This window comes from Solanum verrucosum, unplaced genomic scaffold (genome assembly GCF_900185275.1).
Source record: "Solanum verrucosum unplaced genomic scaffold, falcon-dt-bn FXZP01000062.1, whole genome shotgun sequence".
In the NCBI taxonomy this organism is placed as follows: domain Eukaryota; kingdom Viridiplantae; phylum Streptophyta; class Magnoliopsida; order Solanales; family Solanaceae; genus Solanum; species Solanum verrucosum.
The window spans coordinates 849,696-866,331 of NW_026020477.1; the positions used below are offsets into that span (position 1 = coordinate 849,696).

Genomic DNA, 16,636 nt, shown 5'->3' on the forward strand with positions numbered 1-16,636 from the left:
AAGCGCAAAGAAAGATGAAATGGGACTCAACTTTGGAGTTTGTTACAAAAAGAAGGAATCTCTCCTTATAAATAAAAAATAAAAAATTATCATAGTGGTGAAAACATCTTGAAAAATGGAAATGAAAAAGGGAAGTGGTGAAATTAAGGGGATTCCAAACAAATTGAGTGAAAAAGTCAAAGTTTGAGTTCTCAAATGAAAACGAATGAAAAGAAATTGAGAAGAGGTGAAGATGATTGCAACAATGTTTTGAGAAGGTGAAGTCACCAAGCCAAATTGACCATACCTTAACCCTCAGCCCAATTACAAGCCCTAAAAACCCTTGAGATATTGCATGAACTAGGTTGTGGGTGATGATTGGAAAATATGGGCAAACCGATGGGATGAAGCTCGCATGTTTTCTTTTGAGAGAGTGAGAGTTGCATAGATTCCTTATGTCTTTGTTTATTTTCTTTGTGAGAGCATGAAATTATTCTTGATGTGAGGGCACTTGAATGCATTTATTGAAACATGATCTTGCAGTAGACAAAAAGCTAAAGTGAGCTTGAGCTTGTGTTGAAACCGGCTAGTCATCATCTGAAGTTTTTTTTATCATGATTTAGTGTAGCATGCTATTGAGACTAGACTTGTTATGTCAATCGTTTGTTATCTCTCATTGAATAATGTTGTAGACACCCTTATTGAGTTAATTGTGTTCTTGATTTACTTGAGGACAAGCAAAAGTTTAAGTTAGGGGTGTTGATGAGTGGTAGATTTGCACTCATTTGAGGTCTATTTAGCTCAATAATTAGTGTCCTCAATGTCTAATTTTATCCTTTTCTGATGATATGTTGATGATTTGCAGCTGTGAAGGCCAATGGACAAGGCAATGATTGATGTTTGAAAGAATGACCAAAAATGCAAAAAGAACTGCAAACTATATATTGTTGATCGCCAAACGAGAAAGGTGGATCGCCTAGTGAGCATGACCTCGCTCAAAATGACAGTGGACAACACTTGTGTCTATCGAAACAGGTCAGTAAATTCCAAAAGATAAGGCGATGCGCCGAATAAGAAAGGCGATCTTGCTGATCGTCGCTGAAAATGACAGTGCAAGGAGAAAACTAAATGCTCAAATGGCGAACCAAGGTGGTACTCAGTGATTCACCGAATGTGAAAGGCAGATTCAAACGAGTTCGTTGACTGAGGTTCAAACACTTGAAGTCTAAAGCATGACAAGGCAAACTGAAGCACAAGAGGCGATTTGCCGAAGGGGGTCGGTGAGGTGGACTAATGTCACCGAATGAGACGCGCATTGAGTTTTTGGGCCAAATTTTGAGAAACTATAAATAGCCCAAAGGAGAGATAAAAGAAGAGAGTTCTGGAGATTAGAAAGAGTGGGAAATATTAGGGTTTTGATAGAAAACACTTGACCTTTGTGAAGAACACTTTCTAGCTTTTGGGGTTTTTCAACTTTGTTCTTGAATTTGACAAAATGAAGTTGAATCCAAAGTGGATTTACTTGTAATTGTTTAATTTCATGTTACGCATGACTGCTTTCATGAAAGGTATATTTTATTTGCTTCTTGTGATGGATGACTGAAATCCCAAGATCTAGGGGGTGCAATTATGGGGTTGGGTGTTGATTTAATGTAGTGGGTATTGTGTTATGCTATATTTTGTTGTTGTTCATACATGAATTTGGGCTAATTAGCATAGGGTTAATTTATGGGTTAAGGTTGCAAACTTAATTCCTACTTTTGATCTATGGTTGATGCTCGAAAGAGATTGATTGGAGTGGGTAATTAGTCCAATACTAGAAATTTAGGTTTGATGTCTGTAACTTTCTTGAAAATAGAGGTTACGGGTCGAATCTATTTGCCCTATTTTTGCATCAAAAGAGAGAATAAAGTAAGGTATTGGGTTGTTTAGATTGACATATAGATTAGACCAAAAGAAGATCCTATGCGTAGATGTTTTGAGATCAAAAGATGATTAGCATCATTGAAGATGACCTAGCCTATTCATGGATGTTCATTACTATAGAGCAACATAATTGCCCCTATGCGACATCAATTTCCAATCCCCGCACCCCTAGATTGCTTGTTAACTCTTAAATTCTCCGAAATTTTAGTTTAATTGTGACAAATGATAACCAAGTCTTTTTATTAAATTGGTGGAATCATCCACCCACTTGTTCTTAGTATTACAAATGAGCAATTTTACAATCCAAATTTCCTTATAAGAATTCTCTACGATATACCATTCCCTGTGAGATTCGATCCCAACTCTTCATTGGGTATTTATTGACTATGACTGTTGTCCCTTTTAATTGATTTTAAGAAGGACATTTGAGCGTTATCAATTATGTGAGTGATTCGGGTCGACCGATAATGCCTACACGTGTTGTTTGTACTTATACTACTTTTGCTATGTCACTTGGCGTAGTCTGGTTGCAGGGTTGAGTAAAATATCTTACCCCTAAGACAATGATAATCTCCAACAGCTTCTACTTCTCTTTCCTTATGGTGAGAGGCGTGTCTTCTTTTCTTTTATACATTGTTTATCTTAGTAGATGTTGTACCTATTTAGACTAGTTCCTTGAGAGGAATTTTTCGGTTATTTGTGAAAAGGTAATCCTTAAATCTGGAGTTTTCATGACTATTTCAATTATTAAAGAGCTTTCTTATGTTTTTATTGATTTTTGCATTGCCCATTTTAAAATTGGGTGGTAAGAATTATCTTATCTAGATGTTAGAGTAGGTGCATGCATGATCCGATCAGTTGGATCGTGACAAAGAATCTCCAGCACCATTCTGCCTTTAATTTGCAATTTAATTTAATTTTATTTGATGAAAGTGAATAATACTTGTTCCACTTGAAAGATAATTTTAATCAAGTAAAAGTTCGAATGGGGGAAAATATTACTCTTCCCATTCCAATTTATGTGATATAGTTTGATTTCACACAAAATTTTAAATTAAAAAAAAAAGGATTTTTTTAAAAATTTTTGTCTAAAATATTTTATTAGCATTCATAAAATAATCATTTCACTATGGGTAAAATGAAAATTTTAAAATTAAATAGTTTTCAATTATACAAAAGTGATACAATCAAGCCTCTCTCTTGTGACAACGTTTGTCTAAAAAAAATCATAGTTGATATAGTGATGTGTTTTTATATATGTATACTTATATTTGATGTTTAGATCTCATTTAGCTTTCTTTAACAAGAATACGTAAAATTAGAAAAAAATATAAATATAAAGAAGAAAATATCAATTGCCTTTTCTTTTGAAATCATAATTGATGGGCACCATTTAAATACATTTTTTCCTTTAGATATTTGTGCTAGAAATTTACTATGTGCATGACATTAGTGATGATTGACATAAATATTTTAATATTTTATTTTATACATAATATATTTCTTATAAATTATTATTACAATATTTCTATATTGTTATTATAAAAAAGACAATTTTACAAAATGTGTAGAGAAATAAAATATAATGTAAAAATTGATTATGAAGAAAATAACACATTATTATAATGAAATACAATTATAACAAATGACCGTTATATAATGAAATATAATTATCACAAATGACCATTGTAAAGTAGTTTGGTTGTATTCATTTCCAAATGGACTAAAAGGTTAAAGGTAAAGTGGGACACCAATTAAGATAAAGTACTCTATTCACTTTACAAAGACTGCTAAATGGTACAACAGTACATCACAACTTACAAAATAATTTAGAGTAAAGTTTTTAAATATGTTTTGGGAAAAGTAAATGGTAATTTTGGGGGTAAAAATTGAGCTCAATTATATGTAACCTATTTAATTCGTCCAAAATTTTAAGAGTTAAACTCAAAATAATTTGAATTGAGTTCAATTTCAACTCATTCAAGTTTTAAGTGATTTTAAGAGAATCCTTAATTTGATTCAATTTAATTTTTAATCTCAACTCGTTTTAAGATTCTTTATTTGTATTGATGTAATGTATATTTTTTATATTGAATGTATGAATTACAATATAGTTTATATCTTTTTAGATTTAATTATCCATTTATAACATCTTTTTTTTTTTTAAATCTTGAGTTGAAATTTAAATTGTGATTATAAAAGTAAAATAACAACATGTTAAAATTATTGAGATCAAGCGGGTCATGACCCAACCTAATTTTTAGCCCATTTGAGCTCAAAGTAAACTTGAGCGAGTCAAGATTCAATTTAATTTTTATTTCAACCCATTTAAATATTTCAAATTTTAAAGCAACTCGCTGACCCTTCTAATTTTCGTTGTCAGGGTACGTCACGGCACTTGTCATTCTCATCATTCCTTGTCAGGGTACGTCACGGCACTTGTCATTCTCTATCCGCCCATCCCATTCTAATAGTTTCTCAACGTAAAAATCATATTAATACCTCCAACCAAGACCAAACAAAAAGCTAAGTTTGACTCATCATAAATTTTGACTTATTGTTGATGTCACCCAAAAAATGTTGCAAAATGCAAATTGTGCATGTGTTTGGTAGTAAAGAAAAATAATTCTGACATTTCATATTTGATTTATTAAAATATATATATTTCAAAAAGTACTTTTACAAAAATGATTCTTCTCGTGAATGTAATAAAAAAAAGTTCATGCACTTCTTATTAATGATTCGTTTGGTGAGAAGATTGTTCGTACTATATATATGCAGTGACGGAGCCAGAAATTTTAATAAGGGGTTCAAAATCTAAGAAGTAAACACACGAACTAGTGGAAGAGGGTTCGACATCTATTATACATACCTAAAAATAATTTAAACCATGTATAAATAGTAATATTTTTCGCCGAGGGGATTCGGATGAACCCCCTCATTATATGCTGCCTCCGCCCCTGTATAGATGTATTATATTAAAGACTTGTACACCATAAATTATGTTTAATTTAATTTTTTATTGAATTAAAACTTGATAAACAAATATTGTATTTTTAAGAATATCTTTGCGATAGTGTATCATGCAATTTATAAACTTGTGCTTATTTGGTAGGATTGTATAAAGAATTGAGACAATTTTAATAATTTACAACTTATGAGATTTTTATGTTAATGAGAAAGCATACAACATAAAAAGTTCAAATTGCATGTCCAAACAAAATTTCAATTTCATCTCATGATTTTATATCACGATTTCAAATAATGATTTCATATCGCATGATCAAACGAGGAATGTAAGGTTATAGTTGTGTGCGCCTAAAGAGGTAGTTTTTCAAGGCAGGTTTAATGGAGATAAAGAGGCTAATTAGCTAAGGGTTGTTTGTGAAGAAGTAGCGGAGGTGATGGAGGAATTGGCGCCCGTCATGGCATCGATACCATATGAAATCACTGAAGATATAACCCAACTATTATTATTATGTCGCCCGCTTTACTTCTGTACAAGGATGTACTATATATACTATAGGATGTCTTTAACACTACAATAGTATAATCCAAATAAGATATCATTACGAAAGTTCGGGAGGTATATATGTCCATTTTTCCTATTGTATATTATTATTTATGGGTTTATAAATATCTCTTATAATTTATTTTTTATAATATTGCATATTGGGTGTATAATGTATCAATTTTGAAACATTTTTGTAAGAAATAAAATTTGAATTTTTTTTGTATATTATTGTATACTGAATGTATAACTAATTATATTTTGAACTAAACTATATTTTTAGGAGATAATTGTATATTTCTGAAAATTTTAAAAAATTATACTCCCTCTGTTCCAATTTATGTGACTTACTTTCTTTTTTAGTCTGTTCCAAAAGAATGACACATTTCTATATTAAGTAACAATTTAACTATAAAATATATATTTTACCCTTAATGAAATGATTTACAGCCATATAAATTTTTATCATTCATTTTGGACCACAAATTTAAAAAATCTTTCTTTCTTTTTTAAACTCCATACTGAGTCAAACTACTTCACATAAAATGAGACGGAGAAGTATTAAATTCTGGGTGCCTGAGTTCCTAAGAAAATATCGAGGGTGGAATATTTTAAAAAGAAAAGAAGAGCAATGAATCTAAGCGCAAAAGGGAGTAAGATGCTTAATTTTGGGGACTGAGATGGTAGATGGGGGAGAAAGAAAAAGAAAGAATGTGGACTAATTTGTGTGGCTCCACACTCCACACCAATTATATCTCACTTTCTCCTTTCCTATAAAAATATCCATACCTCTTAATTATCAAGAAAGATTGTACTGTCACAAAATGGAAAACAAATCTGCTCTACTAACCCCTTATAAAATTGGAAACTTTCAGTTGTCTCATAGGTATTCTTCTTCCTAATTATTCATATAACAACCCTTTATGTTTGTGTTTTTTTTTTTTTTTTTTTTGATAATTCAAAATAGGGTTCTCCTATTTTCAATTGATCAATGTTGTTCTTTCATTGTTTTGCTGTTACAGATTTCTTATTTGTGCAAATTTAAAAGATTCCCATGTTATAGCAACATCACTAATTGATGTCCACAATACTAGATGAAGAAATGATGAAATAAATAAATTGATATCCACAATACTCTTTGATTTGGTTAAAACTTGAAATTCAATCAGAGATGAACTTTTTCTTCCATCAAGTTAGAGTTGAGCTTGACTTCTCTTTATTTGTTTTAGTGATACTCCGAAGTTTTTCAAATTGTTGATGAGAAAATGGAGAACACAGACGGTGACTGTGTTCTTATCTCCCTGGCATCATCTAAAGCTGCACTCTGTTAATTCTGATTAGTCGTATGTATTTGATGGATAAAGATGGTGTGGTTCTTATATTTAAAGGTGCACGGGCATTGAATACACAATATTATTCAAGGGAATTAAAATCTAGTATTATTTTGAGCAACTATCTCAAATATCTCGTCTATCTTATAATTTTAAGCACACTTCTTTTTGAATTGATGGACATTTTGTGAATTACTTCTTATTAGTAACACTTAATATGTTTTGCAGAGTTGTGTTGGCGCCATTAACAAGGCAAAGATCATATGGCAATGTTCCTCAACCACATGCTATCCTTTATTACTCCCAAAGAACCACAAAAGGGGGTCTTCTAATAGCTGAGGCCACAGGAGTTTCTGCCACTGCCCAAGGGTAACCACAATTTTCCAAGTTCTCAATAAGTTTATAATTACGTTCTACATTCCTCCCGTATACTCTTTCTAAATTCGTCTATATGCCATATTGATTGAAGGTACAATGATACTCCTGGAATATGGACAAAGGAGCAAGTGGAGGCCTGGAAACCAATTGTAAATGCAATGCATGCCAAAGGAGGAATCTTCTTTTGCCAAATTTGGCATGTAGGCAGAGTTTCCAACATTGGTAACTCACTTTTGACACTTTGACAGAATTAATGTATCACTAAATGTAACTTTTGTGCTTCTTGATCGACACCTATCTACAGGTTTTCAGCCCAATGGATAGGATCCGATCTCCTGCACAGACAAGCCATTAACACCTCAAATTCGTTCCAATGGCCTAGATGTTGCACAGTTTACCCCACCACGCCGCCTGGCAACAGATGAAATTCCTCACATTATTAATGATTTTCGGCTTGCTGCTAGAAATGCCATTGAAGCTGGTAAAAATTTCTTCTAAAGTTCACTGCTTGGTAAAATAGAATGATTTTAACATGTTCTGTGTAGGAAAAGGTAAACGTTGTTTAAAATATGTGAACTCATTTCATATTGTATGTGTTTGGAGTCTGCTACCCATATCATTTTGCTGGTTCAACTGACATATATGAACACTGAATTAGAACGTTTGCTGCAAACAATACAACGGAGAGACAATAAATGTTTTTGTAACCTTCGCAACATAATGTATACAAACAGTGTTACATATGCAGTCTAAGGGTGTGTTTGGTATGAAGGAAAATGCTTTTCATGGGAAGTGTTTTCCTAGAAAATGTTTTGTTGGAAAATAAGTGGTGTTCTTACTTATTTTCTAGTGTTTGATTGGTGAGTGGAAAACATTTTCTTCCATACCGAACACACCCTAAGTGGCATTTCACTGGTGCTCTTCAGTGAATAACCAGAATGATTCACTTTTTGGTTATGTCCATAATGGATTTCTGTGAATAAGGAAATGAAATTAGGTCTAGACGTTTTAACAAACAACTTAAATCTTGCACAATTTTTGCTGAAATAGGTGATTTGTTAGATTAATTAATTGGGGAATTGATCAGTTGTGATGTACTAAGTTGCTCGGACTCGGGTGCGGGTATCCGAGACGGATGCGAATCCGAGAGTCGGATTCGGCAAAATTTAAATTTTAAGATTCGGGGGTGCGAATCCGAGTATGGATACGGGTGCGGGGATACGGCTAATTGGTATACATGGTATATATAATATAATGTGTAATATATTATATATACATAGTATAATTGTTTATTATTTTTAGCGTACCTCGAAAAATAAATTATATCAATAACAACAATAATAATATATCTAGTATAATCAAATAAGTGGATATATATATATATATATAATAAAATATTATTAAAAATATTTATGAAATATATTTAATAATGAATTGCATATTTTGGTATAATTACATACAAAATAAAAGGAGTATAATTGTTAAAGAAAAGAGAGAATATAATAAACATTAAAAGTATTAATTTATTTTATAAATATAAAAGGACACACTTATCTAGAGAAACCCTCAGCCATTAGTTATCTTTTTCAAGAAAAGTTGAAAAGTTGAAAAGACTTTACTTTTTCAAAAAAATAAAAAAGCTGTACTTCCTGTACTTTTTCAAGAAAAAACTCCTCCTCTTTCTTCTTCTCTTTACTTTTTCAATGAAGAACAAACTCCTCTTTCTTCTTCTTTTTACTTTTTCAAGCTTCTTACAGCTCCGCCGCCTCTCTGAAGAGGTCGCCGGAAACTGATCTCTTTTTCCCCAAAAAAAAATTTCGGCTCTGGTCAAAGTGTCCGGATCGGATTGACCGAATCCGACACGCACCCCGCACCCGCACCCGCACCAGTGTCGCGTCGAGACGGGTTCGCCTTCAAAAATGAAGAGTCCGCGCAACATAGGTGATGTACAATCCTTTCATTGAATGACTTTCCATGTGCTATCACATCAGTATTGTCTTCAAACTAACACTCTTTCAAACCAAGTTTGTGTTATGTAATCTGTTCAATTTGTAGGATTTGATGGGGTTGAGATCCATGGAGCTCACGGCTATTTAATCGACCAGTTTATGAAAGACAAAGTCAATGATCGAACTGACCAATATGGAGGGTCTTTAGAGAACCGTTGTAGATTTGCACTTGATATAGTTGAAGCGATTGTAAATGAGATAGGAGCTGACAGAGTTGGAATAAGGCTTTCTCCATTTGCTGACTACATGGAATCAGGAGACTCAAACCCAAGTGCTTTGGGCCTTTACATGGCTGAATCCTTATATAAGTATGGCATTGCATACTGCCACATGGTTGACCCTAGGATGAAAACAATTGGGGTAAAAGTTGAATGCCCTGAAAGCCTTGTACCCATGAGGAAGGCATTTAAAGGTACTTTTTTGGTAGCTGGTGATTACGATAGAGGAGATGGAAACAAAGTTGTGCTTGAAGACCGAGTTGATCTTGTCGTGTATGGGCATCTATTCTTAGCCAATCCAGATTTACCAAAGCGATTTGAGCTAGATGCTCCTCTCAACAAGTATATCAGGGAGACATTCTACATATCTGATCCTGTTGTTGGCTATACTGACTATCCATTTCTTGAAACCACGGCATAATGCCAAGGGTTATCAGATACTTCTTGTCTCACAAAAGAAGTAATCTATTAATAAAGATCACAAACATTTTTTGCACTTGAATTTCGTATGTTTTCATCTTATTTAATGATAAATAAATTCACGCTCTACCGATCATTGTGAGTTAATTCTTAGCTCTACATTTCAGCCAGTGAGGGCTTGATATACAAGGTGCATCGATCTATCTTCTATTATTATTAGCTACATTGAGTGTTTCAAATTTTTCTACACATGTATGTTCATGTATAAACACACAATGTTGTAGTATATGTGAGTATCAAATGAAATAAAATAACTACTTTTTGCAATTATGTTAGTAGATGAAGTTAAAGATATGCATACCATAAATATGGTTGAAACAAGCCTACAATAATAGAATTGGGAAAATGCATAAATTGCCCATGAACTTGTCTCGAAAAGTAAGTTATACAACACTACTCTTACAATATGTGACGTATTACACTCATTGCCACATTAGCGATACTTCAACGCCATGTCATAAATTATAATATTTTTAATCCTTTTTGTTTTCTTTCTTTATTAATTAATTTTTCTTTTGTTATTAATATTTTACACTAATTAATTTCTAATCAATTGTTAAAATTCTCTAATAATTATATCTTCTTCATAGCAAAATTGCAAAGAAGAAACTTTCTGCAATGGCCTCCAAGAAAACTTTCTAAAATCCAAAGCTGATTTGTGGAGTGGAAGAATTCTTCAATTCCAAAATGAACCACAAGAAGACTACTTCAATTTCTTCCATTGATTAACCAGGAAAACCGAACTTCCAATTGCAAAAGAGACCTGGGTAAGATGGGGGTGTACAAAGACTTTAATCCTACTTTGTATTACGTAAATAGGTTGTTTTCAACAGAACATGAACTGATTCCTGACAACAAAATTTAAGACACAACTGCAATGCAGTTTGACCAATGCATCTTCCAAGTATTGCAAGTGTAAAGTGTTAGGACCGAAATAATCCGGTATCATGCGGAAGTTAACAAAGCAAACCTCTAAAGACTATGAGTAAGAAGACAAACAATAAATATACCATAAGACACAAAGATTTAACGTGCTTCGATCAATCGACCTATGTCCACAAAGGAGATGAGCAATCCACTATATAAATATGAGAGTACAAAATATAGAGAGAAATAATCTTACCCAATTCACTCGGAATAAGAAAAGGTTCACACAAGTGATAACGTATCATTTGTGTCTAACTGTTTCCCACCACACAAAACTCTCTAGACCCTAGGACTATATTAAGAATGTTACTAAGTTAGAAGAAACGAGTCTCTATTTATAGAGTCCTAAACTTTTTCCTACAACAAAAGGACTAGCCTAATATGAAGATTTTCTATTTTCCATTTAGGAAAAGAAGAGCATATTTATAGTAAGAAACTCAAGTCAAATACCCAACATAAAGCACATACAAGAATGCAATAAGATTGTACCATCAAGCAATCAAATGCAAAAAGAGTAAGCATGCTATAGAATCATCAACAAAATCATAATGAAAGACGCCAACAGAATACTTAAAAGAGTAAAACAATCTCATTTAGACCTATCTTTTGCCTAAGCTAAAAAATAATTGAATGTTAATATCCAGCAAGCTCAAAGAACTTGAAATAACTTCCAAGTCTACAGATATTTACACTGTAAACACATACACACATCACCAGGCTGGAATTCAATCATCAAACATGACACTATACACACAATTAATTACTCCGGGAGTTCAATTAACACCTCACAAGTGATTAAGATTTTACACAGGCAACACACTCTGCAGGGGGACTCTATTCATTCACAACATCAAGTTTGTTATTTGCAATTTTGATGATTTGACAAACCATGAGACCTTGTAAAGGGACCTGATCCTTGTGTCGCTGTGTATACAAATGACAAGCTGTAAAAGTACAATTAGTTGGTGCACAGTCTCCAACTGTGGCAGAAACCTCGGCTAGTGGTATAGCCTCGAAGGTTGTGTCTATCCTTCATAAAGGTTTCCTCAATAGACATAACCTTAGTTTTTGCATCTTGAAAATTCTCAAGAACACAAGCAAAGACCCATTTTGGTGAAGTATTCTCCAAAAGCACAACAGGGACCTGATAAAGCTGCAAGTGTCATAGTTGTCTTATGAGTTATACTTCCATGCTTACATTGTAAATTTGTTCCTAATCTATAAAGAATTTAGATCTTTTGTTCTTTTTGTAAAAGTCTAAATCAGATAGAGTTAACTGATTTAGTGGGCAGAGTTGTATCTGCTTAGTCAAATTCTAAATCACCTAGGAATTAGCTGGTTTAGTGGGAAATGTTGTATCTGCTTAGTTGAAGTTTAAATTATCTAGGGTTGATAGCTTAGTGGGCAGTGTGGTATTTTCTTAGGCTCAGTAAGTAATAGGGTTATTACTTAGCTTTGAGATTAAGAGGTTAATCTCGTTTGGGCTTGTAATCTGTGTTTCACTTTTGCTTGAAGAGATTAGTGAAAACAGTTAAAAATTATGTGTGGCAGGTCTTGGTTGTACTCCCTTGAGCAAGGAGGTTTCCACATAAACTGCTTGTGTTGTTTTCCTTTCATTTTTCATTCTTCTTTACTGTTCTTGTTGAGTCAAGGGACCTGGTCTATTGACTAATAGTGGACGCATATATTATATCAATTGGTATCAGAACAGGTGCTCTCTAGCTGGTTAACACCAATAGAGAGATTCTTGTAGAAAGATGGTTGCTCCACTGAATCTGGAAGAAGGACAATCGTCAACAAGACCACCTCGTTTCAATGGCCAGTTCTATGCTGGTGGAAGACAAGGATGCACGACTTATTGATGGCCGAAGACAGTGAGCTATGGGATATCATGCTTGATGGACCCTTCATCCCAACAACAGAAGTGAAGGATGGTGAAATCACAAAAGTCGCTCCTAAGACTCGTCAACAGTACAATGAGGCAGACATAAAGAAGATCGAGAAAAGCTATAAAACTAAGAAGTTGTTGGTGTGTGGTATAAGTGCTGAAGAGTACAATCGCATTTCAGCTTGTGAGTCGGCAAAAGAAATCTAGGATTGTCTCAAGACAGCTCATGAGGGCACGGAGCAAGTGAAAGAATCAAAGGTGGACATATTGACCACCGAATACGAGAACTTCACAATGAATGAGGGAGAAACTATTCATGACATGCATACCATATTCTCCTTCATAACTAACGAGCTACTCAATTTGGGAAAACCTATACATCCCAGTAAACAGGTCAGGAAGATTCTTCAAATCCTTCCCAAGTCATGGTCAAGCAAAGTGGGTGCCTTTACTGAAGAAAAGGACCTGAAGGTGCTGACGATGGAAGCTTTGATTGGTAACCTTCAGACTCATGAAATGAATAGAAACCAAGACACTTCAAAGAAGGAGGTAAAGAAAGATAAGTCTCTAGCTCTTAAGATCTCATCAGGTGAAATCTCCAGTGAAGAGGAGGATATGGCTTATCTCACCAAGAGATTCAAAAAAATAGTGAGAAAGCATGGAGGTTTTTGAAAGGGAGGGAATCCTCTTCGGGCTGTGAATGCAAGTTCCTTATGTCACAAGTGTGGAAAGGCTGGACACTTCACGAGAGACTGTCCGACGCTTAAGGCTGAAACTAAAGAGTATCAAAGACCTGGAAGTGAAAAATATAGAAGAAGGGACATGGTACCCGAGAAGAAAGCAAGAAAAGCTGCAGTTGATTATGTTGTGAAGAAAGCCTTCGTTGTTTGGGGGTATTCATCAAGTGAGTCAGAAGAATCAGAATGTCCCGAAGATGCATCCATGCTAGCTATTAAAGACGATGAGAATGTGTTCGATGGCATGTTTGCATTCATGGCTAAATCTGACGACGAGGAAGTTGAAGAAAAGGTAACTCTCTTTGACCTTAAACAAAACTTGAATGCTTATTCTGTTAGAAGGCTGGGAAATCTAGTTGTTGTTCTAATTGACTATGTTATAGAGTTAACAACTGAAATGGACTCTATGAACAACAGTCTAGACAAGTTTAGTGAAGAAAAGATAGCATTGACTGTTCACATGTCTGTTATCGAGGAACAATTGATAGTTCTAGAAACTGAAAATCTAGAACTCAAGGAACAATTGAGCATAATGAATGTAGAAATCTGGCAAAAGAAAGGGAGAGGCTAGTAGCTTTCAAATAGATTTAGAAACTAGTCTGAACACTACTGAAACCGGATTTGCTCTAGCCTTGGAGAGAAATGATCACATGGAAAGGGACCTGGTCTGTCTTAGAGAAGAACTGAAAAATTCTCTAAGATGGACCAACTCCACCAAGTTACTTTCTAACATCACTAGTAAAAGTAACTACAACAGGAAGGGGTTAGGAAGCTTGAACATTAGTCCTCCCTACAATCCCCATAGTAAGTATATGTATGTGTCAGATAATCTATTATGTCTTCACTGTGGTCGCAATGGTCACCTGAAAAGGGACTGCCCTGCCTGGAAAGCCTCACGAGAAAATTTTTGAGTCTACTCTAGACGGAAAGTTGCACAGAACAAGGGACTTGCTCTTATTCCTAAGTCCTCCAACATGAAAAGGACTAACCTGCCTCATTGGGCAAGAAGCACTCTCATTATGCCTCTATCAGCTTACTGGGACAAGTCTAACAAGTGATCTTTGTTGCAGGGGAGTGAAGGAAGTAGCAGTCAGGGATTCATGGACAGTGGATGCTCGAAGCATATGACTGGAAAGACTGAAAACTTCCTTTCACTCAAGGCACTTGAAGGTGGAGGTGTCTCTTTTGGTGATGGAAAGAAGGGGTATATTCTTGGAGTTAGCAGAATTGGGAAATCACTGGAACACTCTATTGAAAATGTCTACTATGTGGGTGGATTAAAATACAGTCTTCTTAGTGTTTCCCAAATATGTGACAAGGGAAACGAAGTTAAATTTCTATTAGAAAAATGCATTGTTACCAGCTTGTCAACTAAGGAGGTGATCCTGATGGCCAGAAGGCAAAATAATATGTATGTGGCAAACCTGGATACTGCTCAGGGAGACGATCTGACATGCCTGAGCACTCAAAGTGAAAATGCCATCTTATGGCATAAGAGGCTAGGTAATGTGAGCTCTTCTCTACTGAATAAACTTGTCTCAGGGGACCTGGTTCGTGGCTTACCAAAATTGAAGTTCAGTGACAACAATATGTGTGATACATGCATCAAAGGGAAATAGACCAGATCCTCATTCAAGCCAAAGAAGCAAATGAGCTCGTCAAGAGCTCTTGAGTTGATTCACATAGATCTATGTGGGCATGTGAAAATTCAAATTAGAGGTGGAAAGAAGTATATTTTGGTGATTGTGGATGATTACTCAAGGTTCACTTGGACTATGTTCCTCAAGTCTAAATGTGAGATGGTTGATGTTCTAATGATATTCATTAAAATGATTCAGACAAAGCTTAACTACAAGATTGCAGGGATCATGTCCGATCATGGAAGTGAGTTTGAGAATGAAAAGCTTGATACCTTATGTGCTGACAACGGTATTCATGATAACTTCTCAGCACCCAGAACACCTCAACAAAATGGTGTTGTTGAAAGAAAGAACATAACTCTGGTTGATATTGCCAAAACCATGCTCATAGAGTCAAATCTTCCTCAGAACTTCCGGGCTAAAGCAGTTAACACTGCATGCTACGTAACTAACAGGTGTTTGATCAGGTCTTTACTGAACAAAACACCATATGAGCTACTCAACATCAGGAAGCCCAAACTGAATTATTTAAGGGCTTTTGGTTGCAAGTGTTTTGTGCTGAACAATGGCAAGGATGATCTAGGAAAGTTTTACCCTAGAAGTGATGAAGGTGTGTTCGTAGGGTACACATCCTCCAGCAAACCCTACAAAGTCTTCAACAAAAGAACATTGTGCATTGAGGAGAGCGTTCATGTGATTTTTGATGAAGGTGGAGAATTGACGAACTTGGAGCAGAAGGATTATGATGATCTTGAAGAACTACTTTAAATTCATAGAGATGAAGTAAATAATCTACGAGCTGAAGGAAATCAAAACCATGATGGTGTTGATTCCGGTCAATCTGGGAAGGTTAATGAAGCTGACAAGTCCGACGAGGGACCTGGTCCATCCAACAATGCAGATCAGGAGGAGTCACCTCAATTTGAGAATGATGCTTCCGAAAATGAAGAAGAGTAGACAGATCAACCTCAACCCCTGAACTCTAACTCGGGATGGAGGCACCAATCGTCTCACCTTCTTTATAATCTTATTTCACCATTGAATTCTAGAATGCAAATCAAATCCAAGACTAGAAATCTGGTGGCATTTTCAGCATTCATATCAAACATTGAAGCCAAAAATGTCAAGGAGGCTTTGAAAGATGTTGATTGGGTCAATTCCATGCAAGAGGAACTTCACCAGTTTGAGCGAAGCAAAGTGTGGCACCTGGTACCTAGACCTGGTGATAGAACCATTATAGGGACCAGGTGGGTGTTCAGAAACAAGCTTGATGAAAATGGAGTCATTACACGAAACAAGTCAAGATTGGTAGTTCAGGGCTATAATCAAGAGGAAGGCATCGACTATGATGAAGCATTTGCTCCTGTTGCTAGAATGGAGGCTATCAGAATTCTTATTGCTTTTGCAGCCTTCATGGAATTCAAGCTCTTCCAAATGGATGTCAAAAGTGCCTTTCTAAATGGTGACTTGAAGGAAGAGGTGTATGTAAAACAACCACCTGGTTTTGAAGATGTTGACTGCCCAAACCATGTGTTTAAACTCAATAAGGCCCTGTACGAACTGAAACAAGCTCCTAGAGCTTGGTATGAGCGGCTGTCTAGATTTCTTTTAA

General features: G+C 34.9%; 1 protein-coding gene and 1 pseudogene across 4 annotated transcripts in view; both read left to right on the plus strand.

Moving 5' to 3' along the window:
• LOC125809294 (uncharacterized) overlaps window positions 1-16,636 on the plus strand; it is an 862,104-nt gene that overhangs the window by 820,403 nt on the left and 25,065 nt on the right. The window lies entirely within an intron of this gene.
• Window positions 6,239-9,908, plus strand: LOC125809296 (12-oxophytodienoate reductase 1-like; annotated as a pseudogene).